This window comes from Schistocerca gregaria, chromosome 9, assembly GCF_023897955.1.
Source record: "Schistocerca gregaria isolate iqSchGreg1 chromosome 9, iqSchGreg1.2, whole genome shotgun sequence".
NCBI classification, from domain to species: Eukaryota; Metazoa; Arthropoda; class Insecta; order Orthoptera; family Acrididae; genus Schistocerca; species Schistocerca gregaria.
In genome coordinates this window covers 216,728,248-216,744,170 of record NC_064928.1, presented here as the reverse complement: position 1 = coordinate 216,744,170, position 15,923 = coordinate 216,728,248, and the positions used below count along the sequence as shown (strand labels likewise).

General features: G+C 45.8%; 1 protein-coding gene across 1 annotated transcript in view; it reads right to left on the bottom strand.

Annotated features, from left to right (window-relative positions):
• The window catches only part of LOC126292159 (fibrillin-1-like), an 84,402-nt gene that overhangs the window by 17,266 nt on the left and 51,213 nt on the right, over positions 1-15,923 (bottom strand). The window lies entirely within an intron of this gene.

The following is a 15,923-nucleotide window of genomic DNA, read 5'->3' as shown; positions in this document are numbered from 1 at the left end:
CGCAGATGATGTTTTAAATGTAAGTATCAGTATAACGAAATTAAAACAAAATGAGAAATAGATATAAAGAACACAGTAATGTGGACGAAGAAACCGGGTGATAAAAGATAAGAAATTAAATCGAAATAATACATAAAATTAATTAAAAGCAAACGAAAAAATATTTCAAGTGGAAAAAGAATGATGGGAAAAAATGAGAGCAAATGAAGAATTTGATATTACCATTATAACGATGCGACAAAGAAACTGAAACAAAAATTTAGATTAAAAGAAATAAACTGAATAAAAATGATGATCCAATTCATTTCGATAAAGATTTAAAAACCAAGAAAACTTAATGCACCTGGTAAGACGTGGACACTCAATCTCCTACACGTGAAATTACTACCCTGTCCATTACATCACTCTATTACACCATACAACAAGTCTATCTGATGCAGCTTCTTTTGACACTATTGAGTGTCACATAAAATTAGGAAAATCTTTTATCATTAGGTACTAGCAAATCTTAATCGACATAACTGTACAGATGGTTTCAAAAAGTTGATCACACTGCTGGAGAACTCTCCTTGTGAGAGGTACGATAATTGATTTAGAGGGATCCACTTCAGTTGTACTCATATTTACCCAAACCACGATCGGTGTCGAGATTTTAAAATCCCATCTTCAGGTGTATGAAACTATTATATTTGGTTACAAATAATATGTGGTCGGGCCAGTCAGCGCGAGACTTTCAGTCCTTGCAAGTTGGCGGAAACCGCTACTGAGGTCTGGAAGTGTGGCACGGTGCAGGTGCCAACGATGTACGTGTGAGTGAACTTGCGGTATCAGAAGTGATGCAGGAAAACCTGGACTGCAGTCAAGGCACACAAGCAACCTGCACAGCCGAACTTCAGGATACAGCTGCAACTCACATTGTGATGGTGGTGGTAGTGGGGGGGGGGGGGGTAATGGTGGTTGTGGTAGCGGTGGTGGTGGTGGTGGCGGTGGTAAGTTCCTATGGGACCAAACTGCTGAGGTCATCTACTTAATATAACTTAAACTAACTTACTAAGGATAACACACACACCCATACCCGAGGGAGGACTCGAATTAACGGTGGGGGAGTTGCGCGAACCGTGGCAAGGTGCCTACGACCGTGCAGCTAACCCTCCGCGGCTTGAGTCACATGCACAGAGGTGTCTCACACAGGGAGCCCCCGATAGCTACAATTCCAAATCTCGGCAAGATCAATGTGTAGACTGTTATTTTCTAATTTTTTTTGGTGGGGTCAGGGTTTTTTATTTATGGCAATATACAGTCAAATCACCAAAAACTTTCACAGCTTCACAAACACCACACATAAAGTAGCTTCATTCTGATCCTCTTTACCACATCCATCACTCCTCACCACAAGAGGCATTGTACAATAAAAGTTAAGAGGTACCATTATCCGTATTGAAAACTTCACCAACATTTAAAAGTCCAGATTTTCTATATCATCGCTGACTAAGTCGGTTCACTGACAGTTTCTGGCAACATGCAATGACCAGAACTCTTGTACTGACTGCCCTGACTGAATGTTATGTACTGCGAAGTACAATAACTTCATACAGTAGAAGTTGGGATTTTAAAATCTCGAAACGAGTCGTGGTTTGAATAAATATTGGTGCAACTGAAGCGCATTTCTCTAAATTAATATCTGACTGTTAAAAACACTCAATATAACCGGTTTCCGAATTAACTGTGTTTCGGTTTTTATTGCTATTTTTTCACCAGTTAGACGTGGACATCGAAAAAAGACTGAACAATTCTAAGACTTGCTTTACACTTTGCAAGTTATCTAGAATAAAAATAAACATACACACATCAAAAAAAGTCTTGCATCACCTCGGCTCCGAGAGTTCCGGAACCTCTACAGAAAATTGGAATAGCGACCAACATAAACATCATTTCCAAACTTTTTATTGCGCATGAAAACCACACATTGCATGCTGTACTACTATACAGCGAGACCTTCAGAGGTGGTGGTCCAGATTACTGTACACACCGGTATCTCTAATATCCAATAACACGTCGTCTTGCATTGATGCATGCCTGTATTTGCCGTGCCATACCATCCACCAGTTCGTCAAGGCACTGTTGGTTCAGATTGTCCCACTCGTCAACGGCGATTCGGCGCAGATCCCTCAGAGTGGTTGGTGGGTCATGTCGTCCATAAACAGCCCTTTTCAATCTTCCCCAGGCATGTTCGATAGGGTTCAAGTCTCGAGAATATGCTGGCCACTCTAGTCGAGCAATGTCGCTATCCTGAAGGAAGTCATTCACAAGATGTGCACGATGGGGGCGCGAATTGTCGTCCATGAAGACGAATGCCTCACCAATATGCTGCCGATATGGTTGCACTCTCGGTCGGAGGATGGCATTTACGTATAGTACAGCCGTTAGGCGCCTTCCATGACCACCAGCGGCGTACGTCGGCCCCACATGATGCCATTCCAAAACAGCAGGGAACCTCCACCTTGCTGCACTCGCCGGACAGTTTGTCGAAGGCGTTCAGCCTGACTGAGTTGCCTCCAAACGCGTCCCCGACGATTGTCTGTTTGAAGGTATATGCGACACTTATCGGTGAAGAGAACTTGATGCCAATCCTGAACGGCCCATTCGGCATGTTGTTGGGCCCATCTGTACCGCGCTGCATGGTGTCGTGGTTGCAAAGGTGACCTCTCCATGGACATCGGGAGTAAAGTTGCGCATCATGCAGCCTATTGCGCACATTTTAAGTCGTAACACGACGTCCTGTGGCTGCACCAAAAGCATTATTCAACATGGTGGCGTTGCTGTCGGGGTTCTTCCGAGCCTTAATCCGTAGGTAGCGGCAATCCAAAGCAGTAGTATCCCTTGGGCGGCCTGAGCGAGGTAAGTCATCGAGAATTTCTGTCTCTCTCCATGGACATCAGTTGGGCATCATGCAGCCTATTGCGCACAGTCTGAGTCGTAACACGACGTCCTGTGGCTGCACCAAAAACATTATTCAACATGGTGGCGTTGCTGTCGGGGTTCTTCCGAGCCATAATCCGTAGGTAGCGGCAATCAACAGCAGTAGTATCCCTTGGGCGGCCTGAGCGAGGTAAGTCTCTCCATCTCCTCCATGTCCTAACAACACCGCTTTGTTTCACTCCGAGGCGCCTGGACACTTCCCTTGTTGAAAGCCCTTCCTGGCACAAAGTAACAATGCCGACGCGAACGAACAGCGATATTGACCGTCTAGGCATGGTTGAACCACAGAAAACACAAGCCGTGTACCTCCTTCCTGGTGGAAGAGTGGAACTGATCGGCTGTCGGACCCCCTCCGTGTAACAGGCCCTGATCGTGCATGATTGTTTACATCTTTGGGCGGGTTTAGTGACATCTCTGAACAGTCAAAGGGACTGTGTCTGTGATACTATATCCACAGTCCGGGAACCGTAGTGATGCAAAACTTTTTCTTATATGTGTATTATGCTGTCGCACCATCGACGGGTACTGTAAGTTTGCTATAAAATGACATTATAATACGGCGCAGGAAGAATTTGAAGATTTAGTTGACAATGAAAGAGCAGAAAATTACAAGGATAGACAGACGGGATTCGTTGTGCTGTGTATGAAGAAGCACTTTGTGCCAAATTTGGAGGTCGGGAGCTCGTGTAGAATCTCATGGGGCGAATAGTAAAGTTTCTGAAGTCGCCCACATTATTCTACTGTGATTTCCGAAAGTTTTCGATGGATTTGAACGAAGAGTATGGAGACTTTATATATTACTGCGAAGTACACTGGTGAAGTTAAGGGCATGCCTCGAACTATTTATCGATTTAAAACTCGCTACTGATGAATTTATGAAAAAAATAGGATGGAAGGAACGAAAATTAGAACATCCAGAATGGATCGCAGACTTTGACATGCAGTCTACAGCAAACGTACTCACACCGACTTGTACTTACAGGCTAATAGTTGTCACCATCCAGCTCAGCGTGAAGGGGTACTTCGTACCTTGGTACACAGGGCACATGTCGTTTCTGACGCAGAGACTTTGCCAACTGAGCTGTCCCATCTTGAAGTTACATTTCGTCAAAATGGTTATAGTGATAGACAGATTGAACGTGCGTTGCGCTATCGACCAACTGTACCTCGGGTGATTGATGATAATTCTGTGTCGACACGTAAGTCTACTGCCTTTTTGCCTTACGTAGGAAGCACTTCCAACAAGATCGGTCGTATTTTACGGAAATACGATGTGGAATGTGTTTTCCGACCTCCATCCAAAATCAGAGAGCTTTTGGGTTCTGTTAAGGATGATCTTGGTCTGCGTAAGGCGGGTGTATATCGCATTCCTTGTAGCTGCGGCATGGCATATATTGTTCACACTATCAGGACCGTGGAGGACCGATGTACTGAGCATAAACGGCACACACGATTACAGCAGCCAAGCAGATCTGCTATTGCCGAACATTGCTTGCATACTGGTTACCACATGTTATAAAATAACACCGAGATATTGGCATGCACTTCCTGCTATTGGGACAGTGTTATTAAGGAGGCAGTTGAGATTAAATTAGCGAGCAACCTCGTTAACAGGGATGGAGGTTTTTGTTTGGATTTGGTTTGGAATGCGGCTCTCTTCCTTGACAAAAAACAGAGTGACAGAGACAATGGTACCTCACTTGCGAGTTCACAGTATCAGTAAGGATATCTCTGACTTCGGTCTCTTTGGTGGCACTATGTTCAGCGTGTGTTTTATCTTTCCTGCTTCAGTCCGAGAACCGAGATTTTAAATTTGGATGGACGTCGTGTGTCCGTTGCAGTTCGCCTTGAAAGTGGCGGGGTGTTCTCCCGCCGAAATATCGGCGGTCGCTGAAAGTGTTACCTGGCTGAATTCCCGGAAGTGATTTGGAGGATAGAGATCTGCTTGGTAGGGTCCAAGCTGCCTGTCACCTGGTGCGACATACACCAAAGATGAGAGCGTGCGGCAGTCCTTCATGCTCCGTTGCCGCACATGGATTGAGACTGGAAGTCGTCATTTTGAATAATTACTACGAGCTACGTTGTTATTATTCACTGCACGCTTTGTATACCCATAATACAATAAATATGGGCCTGCGGCCTTTTGATCCCTTTCTGAATGTAATCCACTGTGGAGCCACTATCAACTGCTTCAATCTGGCCCAAAAGGTTTGAGATGCGTTTATAAGACACAATTCAGAATAATATCTGTATCTATTCTATAAGCGTCGGTCAAAAGTTTCCGTTTGTGGGTGTTGCTACAGCATATACGTCGCTGCCGCGTATACACCGAACAGCCAAAGAAACTGGTACGCCAGCCTAATATCGTATAGGGCCCCCGCGAACATGCGGAAGTGACGCAACGCGACGTGGCATGGACTCGACTAATGTCTGAGGTAGTGCTGGACGGAAATGACACCATGAATCCCGCAGGGCTGCCCATAAATACGTAAGAGTACGGTGGGGTGCAGATCTCTCCTGAACAACCCGATGTAAGGCATCCCAGATATGCTCAATAATTTTGATGTCTGGGGAGTCTTATGGCCAGCGGAAGTGTTTAGACTCAGATGAGTGTTCCTGGACCCGCTCCGTAAGCAATTCTGGACGTGTGGGGTGTCGCAGCCGCGCGGGATTAGCCGAGCGGTTTAAGACGCTGCAGTCATGGGCTGTGCGGCTGGTCCCGGCGGAGGTTCGAGTCTTCCCTCGGTCATGGGTGAGTGTGTTTGTCCTTAGGATGCTTTAGGTTAAGTAGTGTGTAAGCTTAGGGACTGATGACCTTAGCAGTTAAGTTCTATAAGATTTCACATACATTTGAGCATTTTTTGGGGTGTCGCATTGTCCTGCTGGAATTGTCTAAGTGTGTCGAAATGAACAATGGATATGAATAGATGCAGGGGATCAGACAGGATGCTTACGTACATGTTACCTGTCAGAGTCGTATCTACACGTATCAGGGGTCTCACATCACTCCAAGTGCACACGCTTCACACTGTCACAGAGCCTCCACTAGCTTGAACAGTCCCCTGCTGACATGCAGGGTACCAGTCCGGAACAGCGCGACTGCTACGGTCGCAGGTTCGAATCCTGCCTCAGGCATGGATATGTGCGTTTCGTCACAGGGTTATTTGGTAACCGTGATAGCGTTACGGAGATGTTTAGCAAACTCAAGTGGCAGACCCTGCAAGAGAGGCGCTCTGCAACGCGGTGTAGCTTGCTCGCCAGGTTTCGAGAGAGTGCGTTTGTGGATGAGGTATCGAATATACTGCTTCCCCCTACTTATACCTCCCGTGGAGATCACGAATGTAATTAGGTTAGTTAGGTTTAAGTAGTTTTAAGTTCTAGGGGACTTATGGCCACAGATGTTAAGTCCCATAGTCCTCAGAGCCATTTGAACCATTTTTGAACATGCAGGGTACATGGATTCATGAGGCTGTCTCCATACCCGCACACGTCCATCCGCTCAATGCAATTTGAAACGAGACTCGTCCGACTAGGCAAGATGTTTCCAGTCATTAACAGTCCAATATTGGTGTTGACCGTCCCAGGTGAGGCGTAAAGCTTCGTGTCTTGCAGTCATCAAGGGTACATGAGTAAGCCTTCGGCTCTGAAAGCCCTTATCGACGACGTTTCGTTGAAAGGCTCGCACGCCGACACTTGTTGATGGGCCAGCATTGAAATCCGCCTCAGTTTGCGGAAGGATTGTAATTTTGTCACTCTGAACGATTCTCTTCAGTCATCGTTGGTCCCGTTCCTGCAAGATCTTTTTCCGGCCGCAACGATGTCGGACGTTTCATGTTTAACCGCATTCCCTTATATTCACGCTACACTCGTGATATGGTCGCACGGAAAAATCCCCCTTCATTGCTATCTCGGAGATGCTGTGTCCCATCACTCGTGTGCTGATTGTAAAACCACGTTCAAACTCACTTAAATCTTAAGAACCTGCCATTATATGAGAAGTAACCGATATAACAACTACGGCAGACGTTTTCTTATATAGGCGTACCAATCCAGCGCCGTATTCTGCCAGTTTACATACCTCTGTATTTGAGTACGTATGCCTGTACCAGTTTCCTTCGACCTTCAGTGTACGACGTCGCACAAGTCTAGAGCGGGTGTAATAACGCCGACATGCAGACAAGGAATTAGAGCGGCATTCGTGTCTTTTCGACGTGCGTGCCTTAGAAGCAGAAAAAGTGAACAACGGCGACCTTAGTATCAAGGCATCGAAACGGGACTAACATACTGTTATTGCTTTCTTGGCTGCCGGAGGGTAAACACCGGTAGACATCCATCAGAGAATGAAGAATATGCACGGGGCAGCGTACCTCTAGAAAACTTCCGTTGTGGGTACAAATGTCTCAACGCTGTAGTTACTTCAGCCCAAATGGGAGACCCTCGAACGAACGCCCTATAGTCCTATAACTACCCATTTTTCGCACTGTTTGCCATAAAACCATTTCTCGGGCTTGGTAGTCCTGCGATGAAGCCCATACCTGGACGCAGAGATGTCGCGGAATCTAGTCCCGCTCCGATAATGGAGATTTTCAGACTGTCCTTAGTCTAACCTTCACCTCTCAATGTTGGAAAAATTCGTCAGCAACGGACTTGATTCGGATTCCACGTTACACCCAGAAAATATTAGATACAGTCTCCCAGGTAGATGCTATTTTCCTCGACTTCCGGAAGGCGTTCGATACAGTCCCGCACTGTCGCCTGATAAACAAAGTAAGAGCCTACGGAATATCAGACCAGCTGTGTGGCTGGATTGAAGACTTTTTAGCAAACAGAACACAGCATGTTGTTCTCAACGGAGAGACGTCTACATACGTTAAAGTAACCTCTGGCGTGTCACAGGGGAGTGTTGTGGGACCATTGCTTTCCACAATATGTATAAATGACCTAGTAGATAGTGTCGGAAGTTCCACGCGGCTTTTCGCGGATGCTGCTGTAGTATACAGAGAAGTTGCAGCATTAGAAAATTATAGCGAAATGCAGGAAGATCTGCAGCAGATAGGCACATGGTGCAGGGAGTGGCAACTGACCCTTAACATAGACATATGTAATGTATTGCGAATACATAGAAAGAAGGATCCTTTATTGTATGATTATATGATAGCGGAACAAACACTGGTAGCAGTTACTTCTCTAAAATATCTGGGAGTATGCGTGCGGAACGATTTGAATGGAATGATCATATAAAATTAATTGTTGGTAAGGCGGGTACCAGGTTGAGATTCATTGGGAGAGTCCTTAGAAAATGTAGTCCATCAACAAAGGAGGTGACTTACAAAACATTCGTTCGACCTATACTTGAGTATTGCTCATCAGTATGGGATCAGTACCAGGTCGGGATGACAGAAGAGATAGAGAAGATCCAAAGAAGAGCGGCGCGTTTCGTCACAGGGTTATTTGGTAAGCGTGATGGCGTTACGGAGATGTTTAGCAAACTCAAGTGGCAGACTCTGCAGGAAAGGCGCTCTGCATCGCGGTGTAGCTTGCTGTCCAGGTTTCGAGATGGTGCGTTTCTGGATGAGGTATCGAATATATTGCTTCCCCCTACTTATACCTCCCGAGGAGATCAGGAATATAAAATTAGAGAGATTCGAGCGCGCACGGAGGCTTTCAGACAGTCGTTATTCCCGCGAACCATACGCGACTGGAACCAGAAAGGGAGGTAATGACAGTGGCACGTAAAGTGCACTCTTCCACACACCGTTGGGTGACTTGCGGAGTATAAATGTAGATTAAGATGTAGATGTACACTGTTGGCCCCCTTTCACCGACTGGGTAACAGAGATAGGTTTATGGTTGGACAATTCCGTTCAGAATTTTTCATGTGTGTTGAGAGGAAATGAATGTATACTGCTGAACATTACAGCAGAAATACGTTGTGGATTGTACTGTTCTGGCCGTCGATATGTCTCCATAGTACCGTAGCGTATAAAATAGATAGTTGGCCATGAGTATTAAGCTATATCACATTTGAAGTTAAAATCTTCTGGATTATTAGACCGCGTCTTGATTCTTCTAAAATGTTCGACGTTTCGACCCCTCTACTGGGATCTGCCTCAGGATCTTTTGGTGTCCACTACTGCTAGAACACTGTCAAAGATGAGTTTTTTTTCTTTATTGATTTTCAATTCCCCCCGAAGTGGGCGGGCTGGCAGCAGCTTAGTACGCTGCTCTACAGCGTACAGACTTTTTTAAAAACGGAAGAAGAAAAGAAACAAGAAAAACAGGCGATAAAACAGTGACTTAAAGTGTAAAATGGCGGAAAAATGCCGAAAGTTAAAACAGAAGGAAAAGGGGTTGGCAATGTTAATAAAATACAAAGGAATCACACAAGTAACATAGTAGACACACAATTAAGAAACATGGCGACAGTCTGGTTTCTGTTCACAAGAGATAAAAAATCACATCCAGCGACAGTATGATGGCCGTTTGCAATACTTCCCAAAAGGCACAAAATGGAACACTCACTGTAAAACACTCACTGTAAAACACTGCACGAAAATGGCGGCACAAAGATGACACTCCAGAGCCAAAGGCAGATGGTGGGGGGGGGGCGACCTGGAGGAGGGGGAAAAAACAAGGAGGGAGGAGAGGAAAAAACGAAAGGGGGGAACCAAGGAGGGAGAGGACTCATAAGGGGGGAGAGGGGCAGGGCGGACGTGGGAGGGAATGAGAAGAGGCAGAGGAGGGAAATGCAAAAGGACTCGGGGGAGAGAAGGGGGCAGAGAGAGGGGAGGAGGGGGAAAAAGAGGGTGGAAGGGGGGAGGGGGAGCCTGGGAAAAGGACAGAGGAAAGGAGGGGAGTGAGGATCAGAGTTGATAGGAGGGATAAATAGAGGAAGAGAGGGCATCATCCAGGAGGGGGAGTTGATGAAAGCCACCATGGGAAAGGAGATGTAGGGTATAGATATGGAGGGTAGGGGGATACAACACTGAAGACGTGGTAGGGGGCGGGGATGGGAGAGGAGAGGAGCAACCAGGGGGTGAGGGGGTTCAAGGCGGTGGGAGGTGTAGAGGATGCGGATATGTTCGAGGAACAGGAGCAGATGGGGGAAAGGAATGAGAGCATAGAGGATCCTTCTGGGAGACGGGAGGTGTATACGGAAGGCGAGGCGGAGTGCATGACGCTCAAGGATCTGGAGGGACTTATAGAATTGGGGGGGGGGGGGGGGGCACATATCCATGCAGGACTGGCATAACAGAGGATGGGATGGATTAAGGATTTGTAGGTGTGGAGAATGGTAGGGGGGTGCAACCATCATGTCCAGGAGTTGGAGGCAGTTGTGGGCTTTGGATTGGATGGAGAAAGACGAGTGTCACATCCACTTATAAAGGGGGAGTTTTCTGGTGTATGTGCTGGAGTAGAGATTGTATTGGTTAAAATTCATGTGGTTACCATTGGTAGGCCATAGTCGTAGCCTAATGCAGTAGAAGGGGCGTTGTTAGCTCATTTCCTGTGGATACCATTGGCGGTCATCGTCATTGGACAGAAAGGCTGTATTCCACACTTATGCTGGAGAAGCGTTATTGGCTGGAATGCCTGCTACCGCTATTGGTTGGTCGTCATCAGTGGCTAGATTCGAACCGACAGAGCAAGAGAGGGGGAATGTTTACCTAAAATACTATTGTCCACCGAGGTGACTTGCAGCGCTTTGTTTACACCGCGGCCGCGTATTTACTTCCTTGATGGCGGGGAGTCACAACGCCGGAAGCCTATAGCCGTCCTCTCTATTGAAATTAAATGCATTCTTAGAAATTTCAACCGCTTCTCGGACCTTTCTTCTCTAAATGTTTGTCTCTTCAGCCAGTACACGTACGTTATTAAAATCGATGTCAGAGCCACGGTTCTCGTGCTGTTCCGCTACTGCCGATTTTACCCTGTGTTGTTGTTAAGGCTACAGGCGGTTTACAAGTGCTAGGAAGAAGATAGAAACGCGTAAATGTTTAGTCCTAACGACCTAAAAGATTTCATGAGTACCCTGTCAGCCGTGCGTGGCTCGTGTCCGTGCCATATCTCATTTGACATCCTGTTTTTCACTGTACTACCACCTCGTTATGTTAATTTCTTTTACTGGTGTCACTGAGTTGCCGCCTTGCCAGCCCGTGAGCGGCAGCAGCGGCGCTTATCGATATAAGCCCTGGCCTATTATCTTTGCTGACTGCTATTACTTGCCAGTTGTCATGTCTTTGGAGTTAGTTCGTATCTGGGAGTCAGTTGGAACGTGCCAGCAGTTAGTTCGAACCTGGCAGTGTTTGAGTCGCCACGCAGCACAAGTTCAGTGGGGGCGCCATGACTCGCCCGTGATGGTTGCCGACACACATAAATGGAGTGGGTACGACTTTGGTTGGTTGTCGGTCGGTCGTTTTACTGGACGACGTGTATTTGGCCGGTGATCGCTTGTGGGTTGGCTGTGTGTGCCGACTCGTGATTCGTCCCTGTTGTTGTACAGGCACTGCCATTAGCATTGTCTAGTTCTCCGCCCAAGTGTTCATGAAACTGTGTGTAGTTTGTGTGATTTTAACAGACAAGTTATTTTAAGTGTTGTCGGTGTACTGGCTCTGAGGAGTCGGTCGATTGGCGTGGAGCAGTGAGAAATTCTTGGCGGGGCGTAGTTTGGCCCGGGCCTGCTGGCGGTCTCTCTGCGGTGTCGGAGAGTATGGCGCTGTTCCCATAGCTACGAGGCCCGTGGCTCGCCGACCCTGGACACGAAAGGAGTTTTGGTTTAACCTGCCAGCAAGTCAAGACTGTACACATTGTGTCGTTGGGAGTTCGTTGTCGGCTGTTGGGATATTCCTGCGAACAACAACATGTTTTTCAAGTTGGAGAATTCTAGTCACCCTCCGGTGGAGTTTCACTGTATTTGGTGATTTGAATTCAAGTGTACCAGAGGAGTCTTCTGCCGTGTGGCCGTTAACGTTCCGGTTACCTGCCCTGGGCGTTGATGTAAATTTCAGGCAGTGTAGTTTCCTCATCGTGTTGTTGCTGTCCAGCACGGTGTGTAGTTTGACAGCTCCGTTTATGATTGGTTGTGGGCGCCAATATCTTCTACGTTGTAACATTGAACTCCCTGTTGTGTGTTGGTCGGGTGAAGTTAAGTTGTCTTGTCGGTTGGTCCACTGACTGTCGGTCGGTTGGGTTGTCGTCAGATCGTGAATGGTTGGCCCGACTGACTGTCACACCTATGCGATTTTAGTGTTTGAATTACAGGCTGACCCTCGAACATCTGGGCGCCCTTGTGTGGACTGCCTTGTTTTTTTTTTAAATTTGTTCTTGTAGTTGGTACTTGTATGGTTTCTAGCCGGTTGTGTGTTTTAAATTAGAGTTGTTTTACTCTTAAGGCCTTCAGCCTAGTTTGAAGTACATTTTCATGTAAGTCCTTTGGCATTTTAAAATTTTTTTTGAATTTTTTAAGTCTTGGGCCTTCAGCCGATTTGAATTTAACTTGTTTACTTCAGCCTAAAAATGGTTCTAGGCGCTACAGTCTGGAACCGTGCGACTGATACGGTCGCAGGTTCGAACCCTGCCTCGGATATGGATGTGTGTGATGTCCTTAGGTTTAAGTAGTTCTCAGTTGTAGGGGACTGATGACCTCAGAAGTTAAGTCCCATAATGCTCAGAGCCATTTGAACCATTTTGAACCTAAAAATGGTTCAAATGGCTCTGAGCACTGTGGGACTTAACTGCTGTGGTCATCAGTCCCCTAGAACTTAGAACTACTTAAACCTAACTAACCTATGGACATCACACACATCCATGCCCGAGGCAGGATTCAAACCTGCGACCGTAGGGGTCGCGCGGTTCCAGACTGTAGCTCATACAACCGCTCTACCACTCCGGCCAGCACTTCAGCCTAACTAAAGAACTTTTTTAAGATAAGACTTGCCATTTAAATTTATCATTATGCTTTTCATTTTAAGTTATTGGCCTTCAGGTGTTTTTAAATTAAAGTGGCTTTAAGCCAGTAATTAAGTGCTGAAGATTAAAGCTGTGTGTTTAAAAATTTTTTTTGGGATCTTGTAATGTTTGATCAAAACATAAAGTAGTATGTTCGCGTTTAAATGAGAGCCCTTTATTTTGGTCGCTTTCCACAATTTATTCTCTGTCCTGTCCTGCAGGTTAAGCAGGGCATTTCATCCTGTGTTGTCTTGCGGCGGTGAAACATGAGTGTCATGTGCAGTAATCTATTCTAAGCGAAAATGTCGTTTTATAAATGACAGAATACTTCAGGTTTTTTTTTTTTAATTTAAAAAATTGTCGTTGCAAGGACAGTTCGCAACTAGATAATCAGCATTGTAATAACTGGGGCCGGCCGGAGTGGCCATGCGGTTCTAGGTGCTACAGGCTGGAGCCGCGAGACCGCTACGGTCGCAGGTTCGAATCCTGCCTCGGGCATGGATGTGTGTCATGTCCCTAGGTTAGTTAGGTTTAAGTAGTTCTAAGATCTAGGGGACTGATGACCTCAGAAGTTGAGTCCCATAGTGCTCAGAGCCAATAACTGGGAGATAGCTGAATAGCGATTCACTTGACAACCACTGCGTTGATTCCCTAAGATAGTTAATATTAATTAAAATTAGAAATGTCAGTATTACAAATGAGATAAGCGTATTTGCGCAAAAGAGATGTTAGAAGATAACAGGAATGGGACGGAAGTCAGTAGATGTTTCGTACATGTACAAGGAAACGAATGATTACAGTTTCAGAAAAACTGGATTATTTACTCAAGAGAAAGAGCTTCACAAATTGAGCAAGTCAATAACATGTTGGTCCAACTCTGGCCCTTATGCAAGCTGTTATTCGGCGTGGCATTAATCGACAGAGTTGTTGGAATTCCTCGTGAGGGATATCGTGCCAAATTCTGTCCTATTGTCGCGTTAGATGGTCAAAATACCGAGCTGTTTGGAGGACAGTGCAAATAATACTCCAAGCGTTTTCAACTAGGGAGAGATCCCGGCGACCTCGCTGGCCAAGGTAGGGTTTTAGAAAAAAATGGATGATTTATTCAAGAGAACAACCTTCTCAAAAATTACGTGTTGGTCTATCTCTGGTCCATATTGAGCAGTTATTCGGCTTGGCTTTGACTGATAGCTTTGTTTGGTATCGTCTTGAGGGCTGTCGTGCCAAATTCTGTCCAATTGACGAGTCAGATCGTCAAAATCCTGAGTTGGTTTAAGGCCCTGCAACGTTCTCAACTGGGGACAGCTCCGACGACCTTGGTGGCCAATATGGGGTTCGGCAAGCACGAAGACAAGCATCAGAAACTAGCTGTGTGCAGGCCAGCGTTATCTTGTTATCAGCGCAGGATGGCCATGAAGAGCGACAAAATGGTGCATAGAATATCGTCAACGTGCCATTGTGCTCTAAAGCTGTCGGCACACGGACCGTGCATCCGAACGTTGAGCGTTGAGCGTGCCGAGTTTTTGACGTCATAGCGTGGAATAGCACGTTCGGGAGTCTTTCCGAACGTGCAGAGCAGTATCTGGCATGTCAGATATTCTGAGCGTGCGTCTGAGCGTTGACCAATGAGACGGCACAACGCCACCTACGTCACACACACGCCGTCTCCCTTCAGTACAGAGTTGTGAGGCGCCATATTGGCATTCATTTCGAGCCTATATGTATATATGTCGTTTCTGAGCACCAGCAAATTGAGAATCACTGGAAAACCCGTTGTTAGTTGTGTGATTCGATCCAATAAAATAATGAGAAACATCATATTCGAAGCCAAAGAATTATTGTAACTTGTATATTAGGAGAGTAGGCTATTTGAAGACAGCGACACACTGAAGATCCACCCAAGACGCATTGTTCTTGGTACATTTTGTTATAATGAAATGGCAGTTAGTAACATAATTATCTACTTTTAACGTTTTCAGCAAGGGGTAACATAATATGATTAAATGCAAGGACCCTGTTGTTTGTTTAGCCTAGAGAACTCAGCGTGTTCGGTCAGAGGGTTAGCTGTCCTCTGTAATAAAAAAAAAACTGAGTTCCCCGATCAACAACGAACTACAGCGAACAAAATGAGTAGAAAAAAAAGATAAAAAAAAGGAGAATAGCGTCTGTGTCCACTATCGAGACTCTGTTGGGCCGGTGGTTCGCGTCGTAACACTTCCACATTTTTTCCTAACATTAGCGTTTTTATTAGGTTCTCATACTTTATTATTAGTTTAATGTAAGTATATACTATAATATTTGATGTTATGTAAATAGAACTTAAACTTTTTTTGAGGAGTGACTTTGTTCGATTGGCTTAATCTACAGGACCGCTTGCGCTACTTGTATAAAGATATTTTGCTCCTTTTTCTTTTACGCTTCGTAATTCACATGTTGCAAAGATTCTGCTACTGAGTAGGAACAGTGATCAAGTAAGACTGACCTTGGTGTTTCACTAAAATATGGGAATGATGAAATGATGTTTATCTTATGCGGAGAAGTATTCCAAATTTGTACCTCACTGTTTGTCACGGAACTTTTATAAGCCTGTGTCCTTACTGATTGGATATGGTACATTCCTTTTCGTGGACGATGAAGGAAATGTGCATTTTAATAAAGCTAAAGTGGGCATTTTACGTGCACCCGTTGAGTAAACAGTGTGACTTACGAACTAGAAACATCCCTCATCTGCCGCTGGAGTGCGTTGCGATCGCGTTTACCACGTTGGGGCCCACGTACCGTGTGCACAATTCGCATCGTTCCTGAGCGTTCAACAGCACGCTGAACTTGGCACGCTCAACGTTAACGTTCGGCAGCACGGTCCGTGTGCCAACGGCTTAACGGTGCCGCGGATGACAACTGCAGGGATCCTGCTGTGAAATGAGATATCACATCAGACCATAACTCCTGGTTCTCGGGCTATCTGTCAGGTTGGCATCCTGCTGCTATCTGGAACT